The 22,997-nt window shown below is 33.7% G+C and overlaps 1 protein-coding gene across 1 annotated transcript in view; it reads left to right on the forward strand.

Moving 5' to 3' along the window:
* The first annotated feature begins 10,439 nt into the window (after positions 1–10,439).
* The window catches only part of LOC128992476 (sodium- and chloride-dependent GABA transporter 1-like), a 31,607-nt gene continuing 19,049 nt past the window's right edge, over positions 10,440–22,997 (forward strand). The window contains exon 1 of the mRNA XM_054416069.1: positions 10,440–10,480. The gene's annotated coding sequence lies outside the window, so the exon portion shown is untranslated. The remainder of the gene's footprint in view (positions 10,481–22,997) is intronic.

Genomic DNA, 22,997 nt, shown 5'->3' on the forward strand with positions numbered 1-22,997 from the left:
AGAGCAGGTTATACTCGTGCTCTGCGTTTGCAATGGGAGAAGACACGATTTCAGAAAATATGGTTCTTTATTTAATTAACGGTATACCATAGTATAGCACATCTGCCATAGCTATAATGTTCTACCACTGCACCTAAACAATAGAAAAAAGTAGGGTTCTCATTGGGTGCTTTTCGTTGCTCTTGGTTCAAATTAGCTGCTGTCATAATGAAAAATTATATTTTATTCGGGAATGTAAGCTATCATCATACCAAATTTCAACCGAATCCGACCAGTAGTGAATACGTGATTGATCTTCAAACAAACACACAAACTTTCACAATTATAATGTTAGTATGATATTTGTATACCTTATACAAATCAGCTTAATCCGGCCTAAGCAATGATTTAGTGAGAATCTTTGTAAAAAATTAATGATTTATAATTTAATATACATTTCAACAAAATAAAAACATCCAATATCACAATATTCAGGAAACGTGATTTTGTAGAAAAACTTGAGATTTAAATATCAAACTTCATCGAACACTGCGAAGTAGCAGTTGTAAAGTTTTGAACGACGAAACTCTTGGTAATATTTTTATTTTTCCCCCAGAAAACGTCAGAACCCAAGACATGTTAAATTACCCACGACTTGACATCAAAGAACTCTTGCGTGCTTTGCCGACGCAAGAATATAAACAGCTGACAAGTTAGCGTGCAACGATAGGGTCTTCATAAATGTATGATTTAATTAATATCTCTAATTCTAAATTAAAGCTGTCACGTCGCGTTCTTCCACTTGATATAATTATTCTAACGACCTTACCGATTTGCCAAAGACAATTCTAAGGCATGTTTTGGTCAGAAGTACTTTTTGATGTTCACCCTTTTTGATCGTTATTTCACTAACGTTTAAGTTTAACCTATTGGCTATAGAGTGTAGATAACATTCATTGCTGCTGAAGTCGTCGCCAATTTCAGAAAACCGAACCACGACAGAGTGCGCTAATTTCAATTACTGTTTTATATGAGGAATACGCAATTTTCAAACCAATGATCTTACTGTAAGCTAAGGATTCGTTTCTTTCACAACTTTTCCAAGGATGAATAACTAAGATAGGTAATAGAATTTTTGACGGTGGAGTGACTGAGTCACTTTGAGTGGTTCGTTCAACGTTTTTATACTCAAACAATAAGTATGTAGTAACGTGGTAAAAAGTTGCACCATTTTGAGCGTCTGGTTTTGGTTGGGGGGGGGGGATGAGTGATTTGTAACTCTTGTAAGTTTTTTTTAGCAAGGTTATGAAGAGGAACTTTCTTTTTCAAAATTTGTAGATTCTCTTCGTAAAACACATATTGCGATAAACGACACAGCTTACAAAATACTTCATGAAAAAATAAACAAATTTTAACCCAAATATTGGTAACAAGTACCAATATTGTGTTTGCGAAGTAGTCCTACTTAATTCATGTGGATTGGTAGCAGGTGTTTAGTATAATAGTAAAAGTTGGAAGCTTCTTGGGAGATAATTCACAAAGGTAAACTACTAAATTAATGTTTTGTTACCGGTAATTAATTAATTAATTAGTGCAACGAAAGTTAAAGTAAACGGGATGTCCATTTTGACTTGCTCATTTTAAAACATCGGTTGTCAAACCAGAGCTCGCGTCGAAAAGAGTCACTAGAGATGAAAAATACACTACTGAAACGTTAGGATTCCAAGTAAATTAGGGTAGACATCCATATCCTTTGGCACAAACGAATGAAAATATTGATTATTCGATGGTTTCATTCGATATATCGTTTGGTTAGTTAGGTTAGGTTAACCTTATCTAACTCACCAAACGATATTCGAACACTCGATATATCGATCGATATTTTCATTCAGTTGTGCCAACAGATACGGTAGTCTACCCGTAAATTAAAATAAACTTTTCGCAAATATTTTAAATCGTAAAATAGCATAACGTGGATCCGACACGTGTACATCGTGACCGTTACCAAGGTCAAGTTAAAACAAGGTGAGAGTGAGATGTAAACGAAGGGGATGAAACGGAAGAGAACGGAAGTGAGAGGGAAGAGAGGGTTTGAGAGGGAGAGTTTTCGTCGATACACCCCCGGAAGTTGGGCCAGGTCGGAAACAGGTCAGGATCCAAGGTTATTGAGTACTCCACACGTGGCGTTAATTTACATTGTTTACTAATCCTACATTACGAGCGAAGAGGGTTGTGATCCGCTAACATCAGACCAACCTGGCTTGTAGTAGAAAATGTTTGTTTTATCCCCTTTGGAAAGTGAAATACTTTCTATGGATCGTAGCAAAATTTAAATTCAAACAGTTGAAAACCACTCAAAGTGTGCTAATGTCGAAATTCTATTTACTCTAAATTCAATCTTATTGTTTAATAATAATATAGCTTATGTGCGTAGAAATTGCTAGTTTAAAGGCAGTTTTTTTAACTTGGCTTGACAATTGTGGAATAGAAATCAGATATTTATATAAACGCTCTCTGTCAGTTTTTCGTCCCAAACTGGCTTCAACTTCAACAAAGGGATGTAGCCTTTCGAATCTTTCGTTCTGTCAATCAATTGCCAAAACTGAAACTCGTAAATTTATAAACGGCTGTGTGTACAACTTCGTGAATTGCCTCTGGATGACTGGATTATTCGGAAATAGTTTTAGGCTACTGTTGTGCTGTACATGTCCTGAATACGAGTGATGGATTAGTGTAGAATGAAGTTAGATGCTTTGTGTAGCTTTGTTATTGACTATAAGACTGGGACGGGTGGCGTCGTCCTGCAATCCAGCTACTAGGAGGTCATGAATTGTGGATAATTATAGGGATGCACTGTGGATGCGATGCTCCCTGGTGTGGATTAACGTCCGCACTAGTGAGTACACGACTATCCGCAGTATTATCCTAATAATAAGACCAATTCGTTAATTACGAGAAAAAAATGTGGTTCGGATTCCACAATAAACTGTAGGTCCCTTAGTTGTCGTTAGCTGTATGGGCTATTAATTAACAGCTGTGTCTAAGGAACATGTCGGCCTTAGTCACTAACAAGACTACAAGATCGCGCCACTCATCCTACACTCATCCTTCACTCATATTTGGGTTAAAATACGCACATAGTGGCGTCCCCATCTTAAATAATTGATTGATTAGTCAGGATCTTTTTATTAAATGCCTAATGAATAATTTTGTGTGTCCTTGGACGCTAGGCACGAGCCCGGAATTGTTTTCCATTAATTCAGGCTAGACCTAGGGGTTGCGGCATTATCACTTAGATAAAATCCATTGACTTGGCGGGATTTGAACTCGGGATCTCAGGGACTGAAATCCCATGCCCTAACCACTAGACCAGCTCGCTATCCCCCACACAATGAATAATAGAAGCTACAGTATCATTAAAATAACCCCTACTCCTTTCTGGGTGAATCGAGTAGTATGCATCAAATGTAGTAAATGAGCAAATGAGTAGTATGCACCAATGCATCAAAATGCATTGACAATTGTCAATGCATTTTTGTAATGTCCAATGACAAATAAATATTTCTGATTTCTGATTCTGATTTCTGATTTTGAATTTACTTTGCCACACTCTTTTTATGACACCCTCTCATTACTAATTGAGATAGGATGGGGACTACACTCCCCTTATGGACATTGAATGGTGTGTGATGCTTTGTTTTCACCAATGTAATCTCTCCATTTTAGGATGTACATGTAGACAATCTAGAGCCTAGGTCGATACCGGAAGTAATCCGATGTTGCAATCGATTATTTTTAGTGCTGTTACAATCAAGGTAGCTTTTGTTTGATGAAAAATTCTACAATTGATGTTTAAGTAACCGAAATAGTATAATCAACATTTTTAAATTTTATAAACTGACATTAGAGCGGTAAAAAGTTTGAGGTTTAATACTCTGAGAAAAAAGGTGTGAATAAATTTCTAAATACGTTTTGGTAATGAATATGATTTTATCAAAAAGAATAGCGGGTTTAAAACTTTGGGAACACCTGTAAATGTATATTTTCGTGAATTCCGTAAATACCTTTAGCAATATTATTGGTGTTATACAACAACTAAAATTTTACGAGTTACAAAGTCTTATTTACCCTTACGTTTGCCTGTCTACAAAAGTCTCAAGCTATGCATGAAAGGTAAAACGTATCCACCAAAGTAAGGGTGAGCCGCTGGCGTATTTACATATTTTTGATGGTGTAAATCGCCGTCGGTATTATGTTAATGATTTCACGATAGACTTTAACCCAGTCAGTTTACTCGTTGAATGACAGGATTTCCGACTATTTTGACGGTATTGCCTCAAATAACCAGCCAAATTTAATTGAGAGTAGGCCTATATATCTAATTTATAAATTAAAAGAATTAGCTGTACGAATCAATTAACTAATAACCTTTGACGGGCTGTGTTGAAAAAGGAATTGCGTTATTAAAATTAACACCCCGAATGTATCACAATCCAACATCAACCAGTTATTAATAGACTAATAGGCCTAATTGATTCTCGGGACACTAAAGTACCGAAATGGGGAAAATACTTAGTAAACTAACTAACTAACTGTTAGTATGCAATAATTTAATATGAAGATGTTCTATTTCAAGGATTTATAGATAAAAAATAAGCTGAATAAACTCACCCCTGTACTGTGGTTCGCTTCCGACTGTGGCTAAGGGACTGGGGCCATTGCTTGCGTGTGCTGGTTATTTTAATATTCATACACCGCCTCGGCCAAACCACCAACCAATACACTATAACCTTCACTCCTTCATTACTTATGACTGAAACAAACTGTGTACGTTGTCGAGCTGCACTTGTTTAATATTTAAGCGGGTTTCAGTTAGTACAAGTTTCATTTTAATGCTACATATATTTTTGTTCCCAATACAATAACTATAAAGTTTTGTTTTGTGAAGCCCGGTTTCTGTACTAACCTTCTTACGTTCTATTAGGTTGTAGTTTCCTTCCCACCTGAAAATATGGTTGAAGTTCAGATCTCGAAAAATTGTGAATAGTTAAATTGTGACTTTCTAATCAGTAATTGAAATATTCGTAGTTTAAACATACACAGAACGTCAAAATATTAACATAAAATCTGAATTTTCAAGGTTTAAGCAGTATGTTGTATTATTTACGTTTATTTTGAAGGATTATTTTAATATTCATCTTTAGTGTTAACTAGCTGTTGTGCCCGTGCTTTGCAACGGGAATAGGACACAAAATAGAAACATTTTAATCTTTACATCTGTTGCATATAATAGTTACACGTCCGCCAACGCTTTTAGAAACAAAATTCAACTTTTATAGCCTAAATAGAAACGTTTAAGTTATATGACTTTTAAATCTGGTAAGTAGTGGATACCACCATTTTGGTTTTGATTAATTTTAAATCTTGTGTAGGCTGATATGAGAAAAACTTACCAAATCTTCGAATAAAACATTGACATACATGATTTAGGTACCTTCGTCTTACACATCTTTTAATTTATTATTGACATTTAAAATTTCAATTTTGAAGCTGCAAAAATACTAATTATTAAATTTAAATGAATTTTTTTTTTAAATTTCACTCTTCTTTATATTAAATCACAAATCCTTCCATCTTCAGTTTCTTTACTCATAATAAATCATTAGCAAAACTAAGTCCGCTGTTATAAACTTTAGAAATATTGCTGTGCCTTATCAATACAGTTTTTTTTTATATTAAAGAAAATATATCTATAGATACTATAAAAAATTTTTCACAAATGATTTAGCATTAAAGACAGCAGACAAAACTAATATGATTATCAAAGCATCAAGGCCTAAAAAATTTAATAGCAAATACAGTACTGTATATGTTTCATTGCATCTCTGATTCTACTCTACAAAAATATCAACAAACGACTTAATATACAAACTCGTTCTTTTAATCAGTTCCATCGTCCATTGCCTTTACATTTTCACACTTACCATTAAGTTAACATAGTAATACATATTTCATTGATTTTAGAAACAAAAGAACACTGTATACTGCCATTGACTATTAGTCACAGACACTGCTTAGTTTTATGATATTTTCCTTGGTTTAATTTAATCAGTGGTGTGGCAAAACACAAATAATAAATGTATCAAATAAAGTAAATGTGAACTGAAACCTATATTAAGATAAAATAAGAGTATTTTGTATTAGCATTTGATAATTAAATATAGTTACATACATAGAACAGATTTTAGAAAACAAAAATCAACGTACAATTTAGTTATTGATGATATTCTTTAGTTTAATTTAAGCATAGGTTTAGCAAAACACAATAACTTAATTTACCTAAATATACATATAAAAAACAATGTGATGTGCAAGTTATGTTAAGTTAATCTAACACATGTTAAGCAGTTAGAATTGATTTAAAGTAGCCTCCAAATTCATATAAAACATCTATACTTTGTAATTTTAATACTGTTTCCATGAAAACATTATTTTCATAACTTAAACGCTTTAAAAAATCCAAAGCAGAGCCGGAGTTGATACAGCAACGGTAATAGATTTTTTTTCTATAATCATTGACATACAGTAGTTTCATAATAAATAATCCATGATAAAAGGTTAGATTAAATTAAACCTACCTCATAGTTATGGAAAATATTATATTTAATTTCTTTGTATCAGCTGTCTGAAATTGTGAAATATGCAGTTTAGCAGTTATTCTTGTTTACATTTAAATGTCAAAGCAAATGAAAAACAAACATTGTTAATGTTCTCATCACAGCCATGGAGACCAATCAATATTTACTTTTAAAATGTTCACCTCAGAACTTTTAAAGCCAAAGGGGCAAAGCCTACGGTCAGTATCGAAATGTGAATAGTCCTATAATGGTCCTTGGTATGGTAGCTATATTTTTGTATAATTTAAGCCCAGTTGGTTCAGTAGTGTTTGCACCTATTAGTAATACACATACAGACACCATTAGACTTTTATATAATAGTATAGATATAGATTATTGGCATCTTAGTATTGACTATTGTTCTGTATTTCCACGAATAAGTTATACAAGTTATAATGTACTGTATCTAAATATTTTTACAAGTTTTTCGGAGTATTTTCCCGTATTTTAGTTTGATTGCTTATGTAAAAATGAATTATGGAAAATGAAATCTTTGGAAGATGAGTAACTATTTCATACTTGTAAATTTAAAGAGCCAAATCTTCCTCTTCCCTTTCCCCGTTGCAAAAGCAATGCACCGATAATGCCAACTCCCTGAACGGGTACTCTGCTAGTAGGAAAATCTGACAGGCTTGTCAAAATCCAATCAGACCAATTGAAATTCGCTTCTGCAGGGCAGCTTTAGTGGGGGTATTTTTTCATATTTTTATTTGATTTTATTTGTTAAAATCTGTTAAAACATCAAAATTTCGATGAATTTATCTTGTGTTTAGGTGAACCGTGTACTGTAACCAACAACACTAGTTCACAGTTTAATAAATTTTACACTGCACTAGATTCAAAGACATTGTTTACAGTCTTGTATACATAACACCTCTAAGAGCATAATATACATAGTGGTGCAGCTAGCGTTGCGTTTTAATTATAACTGTGAAATGCACTGCAATGCATTGCGCATGACGTGACCTTCCATTGCAATTGTTTATAATGCTAAACTAAACCAAACTGTTTGCATGGTTTTTACTTCAAATTCACAACGTATCTTTTTTATTTTATTCTAAAAATAGTGGATGAGTAAAACAAAAATGAAGATAAATAGTTATAAGCACATTATAAGCATATTATAGATAGGCACATTATAAGCAGATTATAAGCATATTATAAGCACATTATAAGGACATCATAAGCACATTATAAGAACATTATAAGCATATTATAAGAACATTATACAGGGTGTTCATTTGAAAACTTTCCATATCTGTTGTGTGCAAAGGTAAGGCTTTTAACACTTGTTTGTTCTCATTTCCACCTAATTTGGACATGCCAAATCCAATAAAATTATTTTCAATTTTGAAAAATGCCCCAAAAGGGCCCAATTTGGGGGGTAGGGGTGCTTTTTGAGAAATTTTCAAATGTAAACATGGGTTGTGTGATACATCAATTTAAAGGTCTAATCACCCCGATCATTTTGGTGCAAAAAAAGTTTAAATATCTTTAACCGTATTTACAGGGTGGGTCAAAACGTTTTAAAAAAGGACTTTGAAGTTAAGTACCGTATTACCCTAACTACTGAACGGAACAGCGCCAAATTTCTTTCCAAGCTTATTCTTGAGCTACTCTTTAAGATAACTTGTAGTAAGGGCATTTTCCAAGTTATTTTCTAATTTTTAAAAAATCTCAAATTTTAAGAATAAAAGAAAGCTGAAAACTCAAAATTCTTAAATAACAATGTATAACAAATTTCATACCACGAGAAAGGTCCTTTTTTAACAAACATTTTACGTATTTAAGTTTTCTTTCTATCTCTTACCGTTTAAAAATTGCAGTGGAAAAACATAATTTTCCATGGTAAAATTATAACTAGTTTTCTAATAAAACACATTGCACTTTGTTCAACGATGTAGTAGGATTCATAACAAATTGATCGACTACTTTTACGTGTGTCAGAATTCATCTTGGACCCTTCATCCTGTTCTTTTCTCATTGGTAACTGAGCCAGTTTCAGAAAACTTCCTAACTAAATCATTTACAGGCCATATGACTCAAGGTTATACCTGGATATCTATTGTTAAACACTTTGCAGTTATCCTGGAACACTTTTGTTATGACCAATAAGTAAAATAAAGTCTATTTTTTTAACCACCATATTTGATTAGGTACTACAGGAAATGGTACTTTTGAAATTAATACTACCATTGACTAGACAATGGTACTACAGAAAGCGGCCCACGCTTGGGTTTTTCTCATCAGCTATAAAACTTGTTTTTCACAAAGTAAAACGTAATGACTTGTTTGCCTATCTGCCTAAAAATAATTATGAATTGTTTCCTTCAGATATTGCACCATTTAATGTGTCTAGAGACGAATTTTGGCTGTTTTATTAGAAAACTAGTTACAATTTTACCATAGAAAATTATGTTTTTTCTACTGCAATTTTTAAACGGTAAGAGATAGAAAGAAAACTTAAAAACGTAAAATGTTTGTTAAAAAAGGACCTTTCACGTGGTATGAAATTTGTTATACCTTGCTATTTAAGAATTTTGAGTTTTCAGCTTTCTTTTATTCTTAAAATTTGAGATTTTTTAAAAATTAGAAAATAACTTGGAAAATGCCCTTACTACAAGTTATCTTAAAGAGTAGCTCAAGAATAAGCTTGGAAAGAAATTTGGCGCTGTTCCGTTCAGTAGTTAGGGTAATACGGTACTTAACTTCAAAGTCCTTTTTTAAAACGTTTTGACCCACCCTGTAAATACGGTTAAAGATAATTAAACTTTTTTTGCACCAAAATGATCGGGGTGATTAGACCTTTAAATTGATGTATCACACAACCCATGTTTACATTTGAAAATTTCTCAAAAAGCACCCCTACCCCCCAAATTGGGCCCTTTTGGGGCATTTTTCAAAATTGAAAATAATTTTATTGGATTTGGCATGTCCAAATTAGGGGAAAATTAGAACAAACAAGTGTTAAAAGCCTTACCTTTGCACACAACAGATATGGAAAGTTTTCAAATGAACACCCTGTATAATCACATTATAAGAACATTGTAAGCATATTATAAGCACATTATAAGGACATTATAAGCACATTATAAGCATATTATTAACACATTATAAGCACATACGCACATTATACGCACATTATAAGCACATAATAAGCGCATTATAAGCACATTGAGATCACAAAATACGTTTAGAAACAAGAGTTAGTTTATCTGGTATGATATTGTAATATTTTGAAGTATTGTCTTGAGGACCAGTAAATAAATTTGAAAAGTTTTAAAATGCCTTTTTAGATTGTGTAAAATTGACCGGACAGGTATTTTAAGGCTTTTATTTATTACTGTGAGATCGTATTAAACTATTTTGAATCTGATTAATTACAACACATTAATTAAGTACTAATGTGTGCCCCTATGAGAGGGTTTATCTAAAAACTGTTATCTTTCGGCGAAATTAGATTTTTTTGGCTAGATCAAAGACATTTCATTCTAATATTAGTTTGATAGTTCTAGTTCTTTAATAACTTGATACATGGGTATTTTGTACACTATAACCGAAACCACTTTCAAGGAACCAAGTGTGTATATCATGATGGACAATTTACATATGTTCACAAGACTCTGTTCAGTTAATCAATCAATTACGACGTTAGGACAAGACAAGGAAGAGAAGAGGGAGGGAGTTAGGGGGGTGGGTTTAGAGGGTAGCTAGGTAGTTCTCGAGGTGGCCACCAGGAGCGGTAGCGGCGGGGTACAATCGATTTTGGGTTTTTGGTCCAGTGTGAAGACGGCATAGGGTAGGTCGCCCCTTAGTGTCATCTGGTAAGTTTGTTTCTCTATTATCTGTGCCATCTTGTTTACACCTTGAGTGTTTAGCTGTTGTGTCTTTTTATTATGTGCGTAACAAGTTAGTTTGTTTATAAACAATTTAAATGGGTCATAAACATGTTTTGTTTATTTCGCCGGAGTGTGTTTATTTATAAATAGTAGACAGATCCGTCATGTTTTTTTTTATAATTTTAATGACAATGAGTTTAGTTCGGTGTTGATTGTATAAATTGACTCAAGATGGTGACAATTCATGATATGCACGTCTCGTTTAGTGAATTAAGGAAATTATATTTACAAGCATTATACATTTTTGTTCTTGCAATTTCATTGTTGTCATATAAACCTTTAAACTGTGTTTTAGTTTGGTTGACAAAATGGCGTATACACAATAACACAGTTAAATAAGTTCCATTTCGTTTAGTATATTTTGAAGAAAAAAAGAAAAAAAACACAGTGGAGATAGAAAAATAACACGTAATACTACTAGTAAAAAAATAAATGAGTGAATTGATATTCTTAATACTCTAATGCAAGTACGAGAAGCATACTATTGTTTCACAGCTTGAAGATGTGTTTAATATCATTCAATGGCCATTCTGTTTCTGTTAGGGAAGGTCGGATTTTCAAAAACCGTCCTCCCCTAACACGAGTGTGCCAAACATCTTATGTTATCGATTACATAAACTGTTTGGATCGCTGAAGCACTTAATTGATATGTATGATATTAGTAATGGTTTATGTATTACCGTATGTGTATTTCATGAAGATACACATTTATTGTGTTTATACACATCAGATTGAGCGATGTTTTGTGTCATGTCCTAATATTATGAAATACGAAATGTGTTGTGGATAGAGAATACCGTTATACTCTGTATTTGGATCATCCGACATTTCTATATTTCTAAAAAGTATCATTTGTACTCAAATTTTCCAGTTTATATAATTTGGAATACTGGCTGGATAGAACTACGCCTGGGTATATTTGACAAGTAGGCATACGGTGTACTATATCAATATTGATAACGTAAGAATTTTTATTTTGACAAACCGTATTCTGTTTAAACATATTTGCAAGTATAAAAGTTTGTTAGTGGATACTATTTGAAGTACTACATCGAATAGTTTTGTGATAAGATAGAAACATGCGCAGATATATACTCATCTCCATTCATACTTGGCTTAAAATACCTACATTCGTAGCATATGGTCGCCATTTCAGATTAAAATGTTTAAATTGCGTATCAACTTTGATACTACAGTATATGCAATAATGTAATATGACCAAAGCAGTATCCGCCGCAAAGACAGATTATCTTTGCCAATATTGTTGTAGGCAAATCTAATTATTGTTTGTGCAGCTCACTCAAGCTGTCCCAATATACCCTTTGAAGTATTGTTTGACAGTTGATTAATGACCTTCTTGTTAGAATTCCCCTCAAGTTTCGTCTTTACCTGAAGTCATGGTTTGAGGACAAGAACTTGTTGACACGTTTAGGTAACTTGAGAGATTTATAATGTCATTTTAAATTGAAATGTTTCCTTTTGTTTTGTTCTAACTTGTAACTGTACACATATCTATACAGGTTTGTAATACTGGATCGTGGTCATTACAGTATAGAGGTTTATACAGGGTGTCCCGGAACTCTCTACCAATATTTTAGGGCATTGTTCCTGGGTAAGAAACATATCTAAATATCATATTTAAATTGTCCGGAAGTCCTTAGTTACTCAGATAGCCGCCATTTTGTTTTTTTTCACTTATTAATTTTTTTCTGAAAATTGGTTAAACATACGAAGTTGAAACTTTGCACAAACATTTATGACAACTAGACAAAGCTACAAAAAAATTATGACGATTTTTCAAATTCACAAAACAAAATGGCGGCTGTTTAAAATTTTGTTTCTTAAATTACTCGAAAACTGTTGATGTTACAAAAATGTTACAAGAATAACTTTTTTAAGGCAATTTTATTACAAATCGATCGACACCTTAATCTTTAAGATCGGACGAGTATTAACTGAGATATGGCAGTTTTAGTGATACGTGACCGCTTTCAGCATGCGCTGCAACTAATATCCGGCGGTCACGTATCACTAAAACTGCCATATCTCAGTTAATACTCGTCCGATCTTAAAGATTAAGGTGTCGATCGATTTGTAATAAAATTGCCTTAAAAAAGTTATTCTTGTAAAACTTTTGTAACATCAACAGTTTTCGAGTAATTTAAGAAACAAAATTTTAAACAGCCGCCATTTTGTTTTGTGAATTTGAAAAATCGTCATAATTTTTTTGTAGCTTTGTCTAGTTGTCATAAATGTTTGTGCAAAGTTTCAACTTCGTATGTTTAACCAATTTTCAGAAAAAAATTAATAAGTGAAAAAAAAACAAAATGGCGGCTATCTGAGTAACTAAGGACTTCCGGACAATTTAAATATGATATTTAGATATGTTTCTTACCCAGGAACAATGCCCTAAAATATTGGTAGAGAGTTCCGGGACACCCTGTAGTATGGGTTTATAGGGGGTTTTCTTGTATACAACATAATTTTCAGACTAGAGAAAACCTCTCGGAAATGTCTGCAGAAATTTAATACGATTAATTATGCTTATTAACCGTTTGTATTAACTAATTGAAATGAGATAATTCTTACACATGACGAACATACATGTAAAATCTCACAATGTTCCCGCCCGGAGACAGTTAAGTGTGGAAACGATCGGCGAACTCAAAACCATGTTTTTCCTACAGTTACCTAACAATGTACATGTTCTCTCACTGATTTGAGAAAGCAAAGTGGCCAATTCGCTCATCAGTGAGACAATGTTAACATTGTCTCACTCTAATTACTTTGTCTCACTCCAGATTTTCAACGTGAAGGCACGAAATAGTGAGCGCGTAACATGCAGGCAACGCCGTATGCGCGCGAAATACGTTGGCAGCACTGGCTGTAAATCAGCTGGTCAGCTGTTGTACTGTTGTATTTGTCACTTCACATTAAACGTTATATTAAAAGTTCACTTCTGTGTAAAAATAGGTTATGTTTCTTCACCAATTTATTTGTTTTATGGTAACTGTAGGAAAAGTATGATGTGCAACTCGAGTTCAAAGTACAATTGCATCACTCGAGAAACCATTCCTCACTCGCCTACGGCTCGTGAGTAAGGATTTCTCTCGAGTGAGTCAATTGCTCACTTTTCTCACTAGTTGCACAAATAGCTATTGCCTACGAGAATAATAAAGAAATCTATTTCATTTGTTTTCCTACAGTTGCCTAACAATGTACATGTTCTCTCACTGATTTGAGAAAGCAAAGTGGCCAATTCGCTCATCAGTGAGACAATGTTAATATTGTCTCACTCTAATTACTTTGTCTCACTCCAGATTTGCAACGTGAAGGTACGTTGTTTCTTTACCAATTCATTTGTTTTGTTATATGGTAACTTTAGGAAAAATATAATGTGCAACTCTAGTGCAAAGTGCAATTGCCTCACTCGAGTAACCATTCCTCAATCGCCTACGGCTCATGAGTAAGGATTTCTCTAGAGTGAGGCAATTGCTCACTTTGCTCACTAGTTGCACAATAGTTATTTGTGCAACTAGTGAGCAAAGTGAGCAATTGACTCACTCGAGAGAAATACTTACTCACGAGCCGTGGAATGGTTTCTCGAGTGAGGCAATTGCACTTTGCACTCGAGTTGCACATTATATTTTTCCTACAGTTAACATAAAACAAATAATTTTGTAAGGAAACGTAACATATTTTTAAACAGAAGTGAACTTTTAATATGACATTTAATGTGATGACAAATACAACAGTACAACAGCTGACCAGCTGATTTACAGCCAGTGCTGCCAACGTATTTCGCGCGCATACGACCTTGTCTGCATGCTACGCGCTCACTATTTCGTGCCTTCACGTTGCAAATCTGGAGTGAGTGAGACAAAGTATTTAGAGTGAGACAATGTTAACATTGTCTCACTGATGAGCGAATTGGCCGAGAAAACATGTACATTGTTAGGTAACTGTAGGAAAATAACTATTTTCATCATTAAAGTTCAGTCATGGAGAATGTTTTTACCGGAGTACAGAGTATGTAATAACGTTATGTCTACCTTATCATCATGACATGGAAACACATTACAACCTCGTATGAAATAATGAGTCTTCCGTCTTGTTCGTCTTCCTACTTATCCACCTTTCTTCTCCTTGTCATTTCTATATCTTCTCCTCCTGCGTCTTTAAATTCTTCTTCTATTTCCCTCTCCTTCCTGATCTCGTTTGTTTTCTTTCTCGAATTCTTATTTTTCATAATCTTCTCATCGCTTGCAATAGGTATACTGATAAACTGAAGAAAGACAATACGAACGCTTTAGAGAGTCAATCAATTCAGAAATGATACTTTGTGGAAAATTTAATGTCCTGAAAACGGATAACATTTCTGCGCAAGAATAACAATCTACCGATTGTATTTTAAAAGCTATCTAACTCTTTCCATTTGTTGCTCTACGGTTTTGAGGTCTTGTTTTATATGCTTAAGATATGCCACAAAACTCACTACAGTATTTAAAAAGGCTGTATTGTTTAGTCAAAATAAAACTCATGAAGAAGTAAAAATTTCTAATTGGCCAAGTAATCAAATTCAACAGAACCCTCTTAATGAATATTTTTGTTCCGACCGACATAATCTCCTTTAAAATGTAGTTGTCGACTTCAATGTTCTTTCATTTTCCTGGATCTTATGTTCCAAGTCGTGAAGTATATTTCTGACTTTATTAAAGTTAACAATATTTACTTATCACTAAATATAGGTTGATAATTTTAAAGATATCAATGGATGTCCAAATAGAACATGTTTACGAAAGACCAATAAGCAAGCGCTAACTCTTTATCTGGGTTCTTTTTATGACTTTTAATATGAATTGGTGTCCAATTATACATATTGATGCCAACAAAAATTTCCAATGTTGCTGTAAAGACCTTGTTATCATAAACATCTTTAATAACTCAACAGAAAGGTTATTCTTGGTATCTTTAATTCCGTTTGTGGAGATAATATTAGTGGTTTCCCTTTGGGTTTTGGCTTATTGACGATTTATTGAGGTGGATTTTCCTAGAAAATGTAATGACGCAATTAACTTTGCCATAAGGAAGCTTCTAGTCGATTTAATCTTGTTAGATCCACTTTGAGAGTTTTGCAATTCCACTTAGGTTTGTGTACAGGTTGAGAAGGAAGGTTTAGTTGGAAGTTCTCTTGATCATTCTGTGGAACTTTGTAGTTTTCTGAGACGTCAAAGAAAGCTAGAAGTTCTTTAAACATGATAGACTTCTATCTAATGTAATGAGTTTGACTAAAGCGTTTGATTCGTAAACCTATTCTCATTTCAAACCTTTAGGTCTGAAACAACTCTTTAAATCCTATTATGATACTAAAAGTTTTCATTTATTAGCGAATTTCCTGATGAGGATGAAGCTATAGGTGAAGGTGTCCAAGACCTAGACTTACTCTTTCATTTTGATGTTCCAGAGATCTTTTGACCTCTTGAACGAACAAAATAGTGTTTTCATTATTCGTAAAATTGTTAATGCATATATTTATCATATGTATCCGTAAACAAGATAAGTCGAGTAATTTTGGCCTGATTTTTAAAAATAAATTCGGCATGAATATGTCTGAATACACTTAAAAGAGTTCGCGAACCAACAAAAATAGGTTCCACAGGGACAGGGTAAAAAAACAATTTTTTTTTCAAATTTTGACTCTTAATACATATAAAAATGCCCGATTTCATTAGTCATCTTGCAAAGCTTAAAAACAATATTTTTTTATGTTTAAGCTTTATTGTAGGACTAAATATTGCGGACAAAATTCCAAAAACACATTTTAATTCCCATGTTAATTTTTTCAATTTTATTTCGAAGATAAATTTCAGACATAATCACAATAACTACTGATCAATATCCAAAGAGTAAGGAATGTATTTTATCTATAAAATGTTGAATGCTAGTGAATACTCTTCTACCTCTGTACTTTCAAAGAACCTCCCAATAAATCACTTCCGGATAATGTATTTTCAGTATCCACAAAGTCCACATGCTTCATTGATTTCTACTTTTCGTGTTTGGTTGATATTTTATGTTCATGTCAGAGCTTGTCTTGTGATCGGCACACAAGCATACAGAATACTATTTTGGGTTTTCCTCATTTGATTTTGACATTGAAATAAAAAAGTAAAAGGATTTTGTCGATATTCAATGCTTAGACTAAAATTCTCAAGCGCGAAGCTATATGTTTAATCAAATTTTATAACTAAGTTTAAACTATTTTACCTAACCATGTTAAACTTCCCTATCCCAAGCGTGATGAATACAACTTCCTTACTTTTCGAGTGATGTAAAGTTGAACTAAAACTCACTCGGTGATGTAATGAAACCCATTTAAATAACATTGAGTGCTTAACTTAAAAAATATACCTCTATGGAGGCATCGACGTTCAACGCTAGAAATCAGCTGTGCGCTTGAATGTTATTGTTATGCTTTAAAGTATTTTCATAACCTAGCTTTTGTTTGTAAAAGAACGTACTGTTAGACGATGAGTAAAATGGATAATGAAAAATATTGTACGTAAACCCATGTATATTGTCGGGTCAGGTAAAATCTTGTACGTTACACGTTGCGCAAGAGCGTGTTTACATCTCTTAGGTGTATTATGCACAACATTCACCTGCGTGATGTAAAAACGCTCTTACTACACTTGTAATGTAAATAGCTATTACTCAAGTTTAAGTTATTAAAGAATTGAGTAAAAATCACACACATGCAGACAGCGCTCATTATCACGTTCGGTCCAAGTTTCTAAAAGCTGTATTTCTTGATGAAAGGAAAAGAAACAAATTACAATACAAAAAGGCAACTTGGAAGTTCCGGGACACTATTAATTCCTTTAAGTTGGAAATCGAATGCGAAATTATATAAACATTAAGAACAGTTTTAATTTAATTGTATAACAAAATTAATACCCTGAAATCAAACATGCCACTCGTTAACAGTATTGTATAAGTTAACATTAATGAATATTAATCAATTGTAACTTAATGCATGTAAACATTGGAAACACATGTTGGAGGGTAACATGAGAAACACATTAACTTATGCCCCAGAGATATTAGAAACCACAACTGTAATATATTGCAATTAATACAGTTGACTGTACTTGTCGGCAAAATATATTTGGAATTTACAGTTGGTTCGAGTATACTGGGATGTTAGTTAACTCGTACACTAGGCCTAATCTATCTCTTATTCGGGCATTATCTTGAGACTTAAAGCCTAACCGAATAACGAATGGATCGGATTAAAAAATGTCCTTTAAAACCTTATTGCTTTTATTATAAATGGTGGACGTTTAAACATAACGTAAAACTCTAGAAAGACCAAAAGTTGACAAAATACTAACATAAATGTTTATCAGTGGTCCTGTGTGCGAGGGATAGGCAACTTCTAGAGTTTATAGTTTAATGATGTCCGGTTGTGCGGTTTGTAGGTAGGCGGATAAAAGGAAGGTAGCGGATTTTTATCCCCTTGGAATTTTACCCCTGGGCAGACGTGACGTCACAAACCAATTCCGGCCGCGAACTTTTGAGTTTCGCGACATCAGTTCGATGGATTAAACGCGGAATTAATCGTATATTTTCACGGTTGAGATTTTAATCAGAACACATTAAATTATAAAAACCTAGAGTGTACGGCCCGGATTTTTACCTCCGGATTTTTACCCCCTGGCCAGATATATAAATTAGTGAGAATAATTAATTATCTTCATTCAGTTTTAATTTAATAGTAAACACTTTATTGTTAAGTAGCCTATCTTAATTTATTTGTAACATCATTTAAACGAACAGGTTTTTAATTTTAATTTCGAGATCAATTTGGATTCGATCATTGAAGCCAACTATTCATTAATATGATCAAAATTAAACAGCGAATTCTGTTTACTTAGTTGAGATTAAAAGATAAATAAATAAAGATAGTCTACTTAATAATAAAATAGCCCTTGGTCTTCTGGGTAAAACGTCGGAAAACTAGGAGAAACTAGTTTTTATAGTTTTTAAGTTAGTGAACTCAGTTAGTGCCTGTCACCAGCTCTGAAGATTACTATCTGCAACGAAGCCGAAACGTCAGCAACTAGTGTTTCTCCTAGTTTTCCGACGCGGTCGTACCCAAAAGACCAAGAACTTTGTGTTAGTAATTGTGACTGTGGAAGCCTCACTTCTTATGTTAATAATAAAATGTTCACAATTAAATAAAAATAGAAATAAGAAAATCAATCATTCGTATTCTTAATAATTTATATATCTGGCCAGGGGGTAAAATTCCGGGGGGTAAAAATCCGGGCCGTACATCTTCAGTTGTCTAAATGCTAGTTATATGGACGGGGTTTAAAATTCCGGATTCTATTGCTAATCTAATTAATCACGCTCTGTCTATTTTCATTAGACTTCCAAATCCGCGGGGTAAAACTCCGCTCCCGAACAAACTTTTGAGCGCTCAGGTTACTACGTCATACCAACGTCAGCTTTGCCCAGGGGGTGAAATTCCAGGGGGATAAAATTCCGGCGACCCCCAAAGGGAAGGCGCGGTAATAAATGTTAGTTTCACAAAGATTTTTTGAGTTTGTCCAATAAATTTATACACTTCGCAAGGGAACGAATCTAACCTTCCTAAACTAACCTAACTGCTTAAACTAAAGTACATTACCATAATTTACTAATTTAAATAGCGCATGCTTCAGAGACCCTGAAACAGTAGTTAACCTATTTGTATCGATAAAGCCTTGGACTATTTATATTCATGCCAAGTACGCTAGAGGTTACTAATGACGTCATCGTTGTAGGCCGTAGACGTGACGTAGGAGCACGTAGAGGGGGGAGGGGGGAGCTTTAAGTCGCCCCATATACATGTTGGCACGTACCGCTTCTATATTCTGATACTGTGGGTTACAGATTGTATGTTGTTTAGTATGACCTGAGGTATGACGTACGTCATTGGGGTCCCAATGCATGATGTAGCCGTAGGTTTTATTTTATTTTAATTTATATTGCTTAAGGAACGTTTAACTATGCTTTAAAATGTGTGCAAGGTCGTTCTATGTAAATTTTACATCCACTTTTTACTCTAAAGGACTTGTCCTACAGTTGGAGTTTCGACTTTCCCTCCAATAGGTACTATGATTGTTGTTGTTGATCAGCTGATACAACTGTTGGTAGCACTGAATGAGTAAATTGAGGGACGTTGGCCGCCATGTGTACTATGGGATAAAGTACACGGTGTTACGTGTATACTCAATGACGGTACTTAGTACAATATTTTACACCAGGGGATTGTGTGAATATAGACTACATACATATAACTAGCGTTGTCACAGGGGAAGCGGAAGAGTGACTTTTTACAGTAGAAGATCAAATCAAAGCAGCTTACTTAAAAATATCTAAAGGCAGACAATTTTCCATTACACTAATAATAATACCCTCTCCGCAGCAAACCTGCAGACTAAGCGAATTTCCAATTTACCTGGTTGTATTTCTACAAAAATATTCCCTGAAAATGGTCAGATTTTTCCTATTAAAATCAAATTAGTTTTAATGTGTACCTAGGTTTGCTGCTATGGGGAAGGTATTGAGGTGTGTTTTTTTATTGAAATGTCGATAGCTTAGTATGAAATAAACAAAATTGCCAAATTAGTTTAAAATATATCCATAAACAAGCAAACTAGAACAGTTTATTTATTCTCTAAAAAAATAACATGGGAATTTTAAATTTAAATTTTTTTTTTAATTATGTCCGTAGCCGTTGGGCATATAACAACGCTTCAACGTACAAAATTATTTATTTTTTTTTAAGCTCTACAAAATGGTTTGGAGAGAAAATATGAAATTTTGTGTTTTCAGGGTCAAAAATGGGAAAAATAAATTTTTACCCCATAAAACCCCCCATAAACGGGGGTTCCCTTAGACCGATTATGCTGGTTCGTGAACTCGTTCGAATAAACGTAGGTTTACACGTTTGTACCAAATTTAATCAAAATCGGATCATTTTTGCCTCTGGGAACCTGAAAAGGAAAAAGTAAATCGATCCCGGGTCCAGGTTTTACCATGAGACCTACGGTAACAGCTTATTCACTATATGGGAAATTCGCTAAAATGAAGATTTATAATTTTTTTTCTCTGTTCGTAGTTTTTAAAAACCTAACTTGTTCATAGTATAGCACTTGCCAAAGGCAATTCTTGTATCTTTATAATGTGAAACGAGTTATTTAAATTCCAAAAATTATGTCAGTATGACAGAATAAGTTAATCAGCCATAAACATATATATTTAAAAATTGCTTTTGCTCACAAAGAGGATGTTACATACAGTATGTTTAGTCAATGAAGTTTAAACGAGCTTTACCTCTAAGCCAGTATTATTCACAACGGACGAGCTCATGATGTATTCAAATAGTTAATCTCATGCAAGGGCTATCATGTTAAATGAGATGGGTAGAATTGGATGGATCGCAACAAAATCAATTTCCTCCCCCCCCTCCCCCCTGAAGTGTCAGTCGCATATTTTAACATCTGAAGTTGACATATTATCATGTAACATTAGCTGTTATTAAAACTGCTACATAAATAGTGACAATATTTTTCTTGCAAAAAAACGTTCTTTTTGTTAAAGTGTATGTTTTAAAATTATTTGTAACAAGCTGCTATACCCGAGCTTTGCAACGGGAAAAATGTGACCTAGAGAGCTATTAAAGTGGTGATGATGTGTGTTTTAAAATACAGCAACTCTATGACTTAGTTTGAAAATATAAGCTGATTTAAAAGTATGAACCTACTTACTTTTAAACCCCTACTTTTGATGTTAATAGATCCATAAGAATATGACAACATACCTTAGTGTAGCAATAGCATCAAATGCTTCATATTGATGCTTCATGAATGACATGTTTTACCATAATTCTTAAATTTTAGTCAAGCCTCTTCACATGTAGCTTACTACATAAATTAAAAAAATGAAACTTTGAGCAATACTTTACAAAACTTAGGCTATACAACCTCACTCTAAAACCAAACATAACCCTCCTCAATCTACATAAAGAGTCACAAACATATTTTCGAGTAAATAAATAAACACCAGTTCCTTGTACTGACCAGCTGTTTCATTAACTAAATTAAATTAAATCATTTAAACATTGGAAGCATGCCAGGTGTAGCCCTTTGGAAATCAGCCTGTGGGGCAGAGCCCTTAGGAAGTTCGTCCATATCAATACTTTTCGGCAAATCTACACAATCTAAGCTTCATTTTGATGTGCCATATGCCTATATTTTTATTTGGTAAATTACCTTAACCGTTTACATACAATTTGATTGTATCACTTTAATAATATAATACATTTTTTAAGATTCTAGAAAACATAACCGAAAAAGTGGTAGTTGGGAACTTGGGCATTGTGTATTGCTTGAGTGAGTTCTCTTTATTTAAGAAGTAAAAAAAAACCTTTACGTCCAAATAGAGCTATCTATTTTTTTATCTACTGCTTGTACTACATATTAAGCCATACGCGTAAATTGTATTCTGTAAAATAAAAAATCTGAACTTGACATATTATCATGTAACATTATTTCTAAAATGAGAGTTAGATGTAATAAAATATGTATCAATAATCCTTAGTTAAACGTGAATTACATACCAAAACTAACATTGAACGTTGAATTAGGATGAGTTGTCCACAACCAGTATCCAACCAAAATCAATGCTAACTAATAGGTGCTAATAGGATCAGGATCAAATAGGTAATGCTAAATAATAGGTCGGATCCTTATAAAAACTATTCCACACTATTCTGTTCTATTTCACAAAGGGTCGCCGGAATTTAATCCCCCTGGAATTTTACCCCCTGGGCAAAGCTGACGTCACTATATGACGTAGTAGCCTGAGTGGCCAAAAGTTTGTTCGCGGCCGGAATTTTACCCCCACGGATTTGGAAGTCTAATGAAAATAGCCAGAGCGTGATTAATTAGATTAGCGCTAAAACCGGAATTTAACCCCCTGTCCATATAACTAGCGTTTAGACAAATGAAGATGTACGGGCCGGATTGTTACCCCCGGATTTTACCCCCGGATTTTTACCCCCCGGAATTTTACCCCCGGATTTTTACCCCCCAGAATTTTACCTCATGGCCCATTTTAGAAATTGAATGATTGATTTTCTTATTTCTGTTTTTAATTCATTGTAAACATTTCATTATTTAGTAGCCTATCTTTATTTATTTATTTTGTAAAGAAATTCCGGGGGTAAAAATCCGGGCCGTACACTCTAGGTTTTTATAATTTGATGTGTTCTGATTAAATTCACAACCGTTAAAATATATGTTTAATTCCGCGTTTAATCCATTAGCTGATGTCGCGGAACTCAAAAGTTTGCGGCCGGAATTTTACCCCCTGGTTTGTGACGTCACGT

Source organism: Macrosteles quadrilineatus, unplaced genomic scaffold (genome assembly GCF_028750875.1).
Source record: "Macrosteles quadrilineatus isolate MER2022 unplaced genomic scaffold, UCM_ALF_1.0 Scaffold_1__1_contigs__length_201487025, whole genome shotgun sequence".
NCBI lineage: Eukaryota > Metazoa > Arthropoda > Insecta > Hemiptera > Cicadellidae > Macrosteles > Macrosteles quadrilineatus.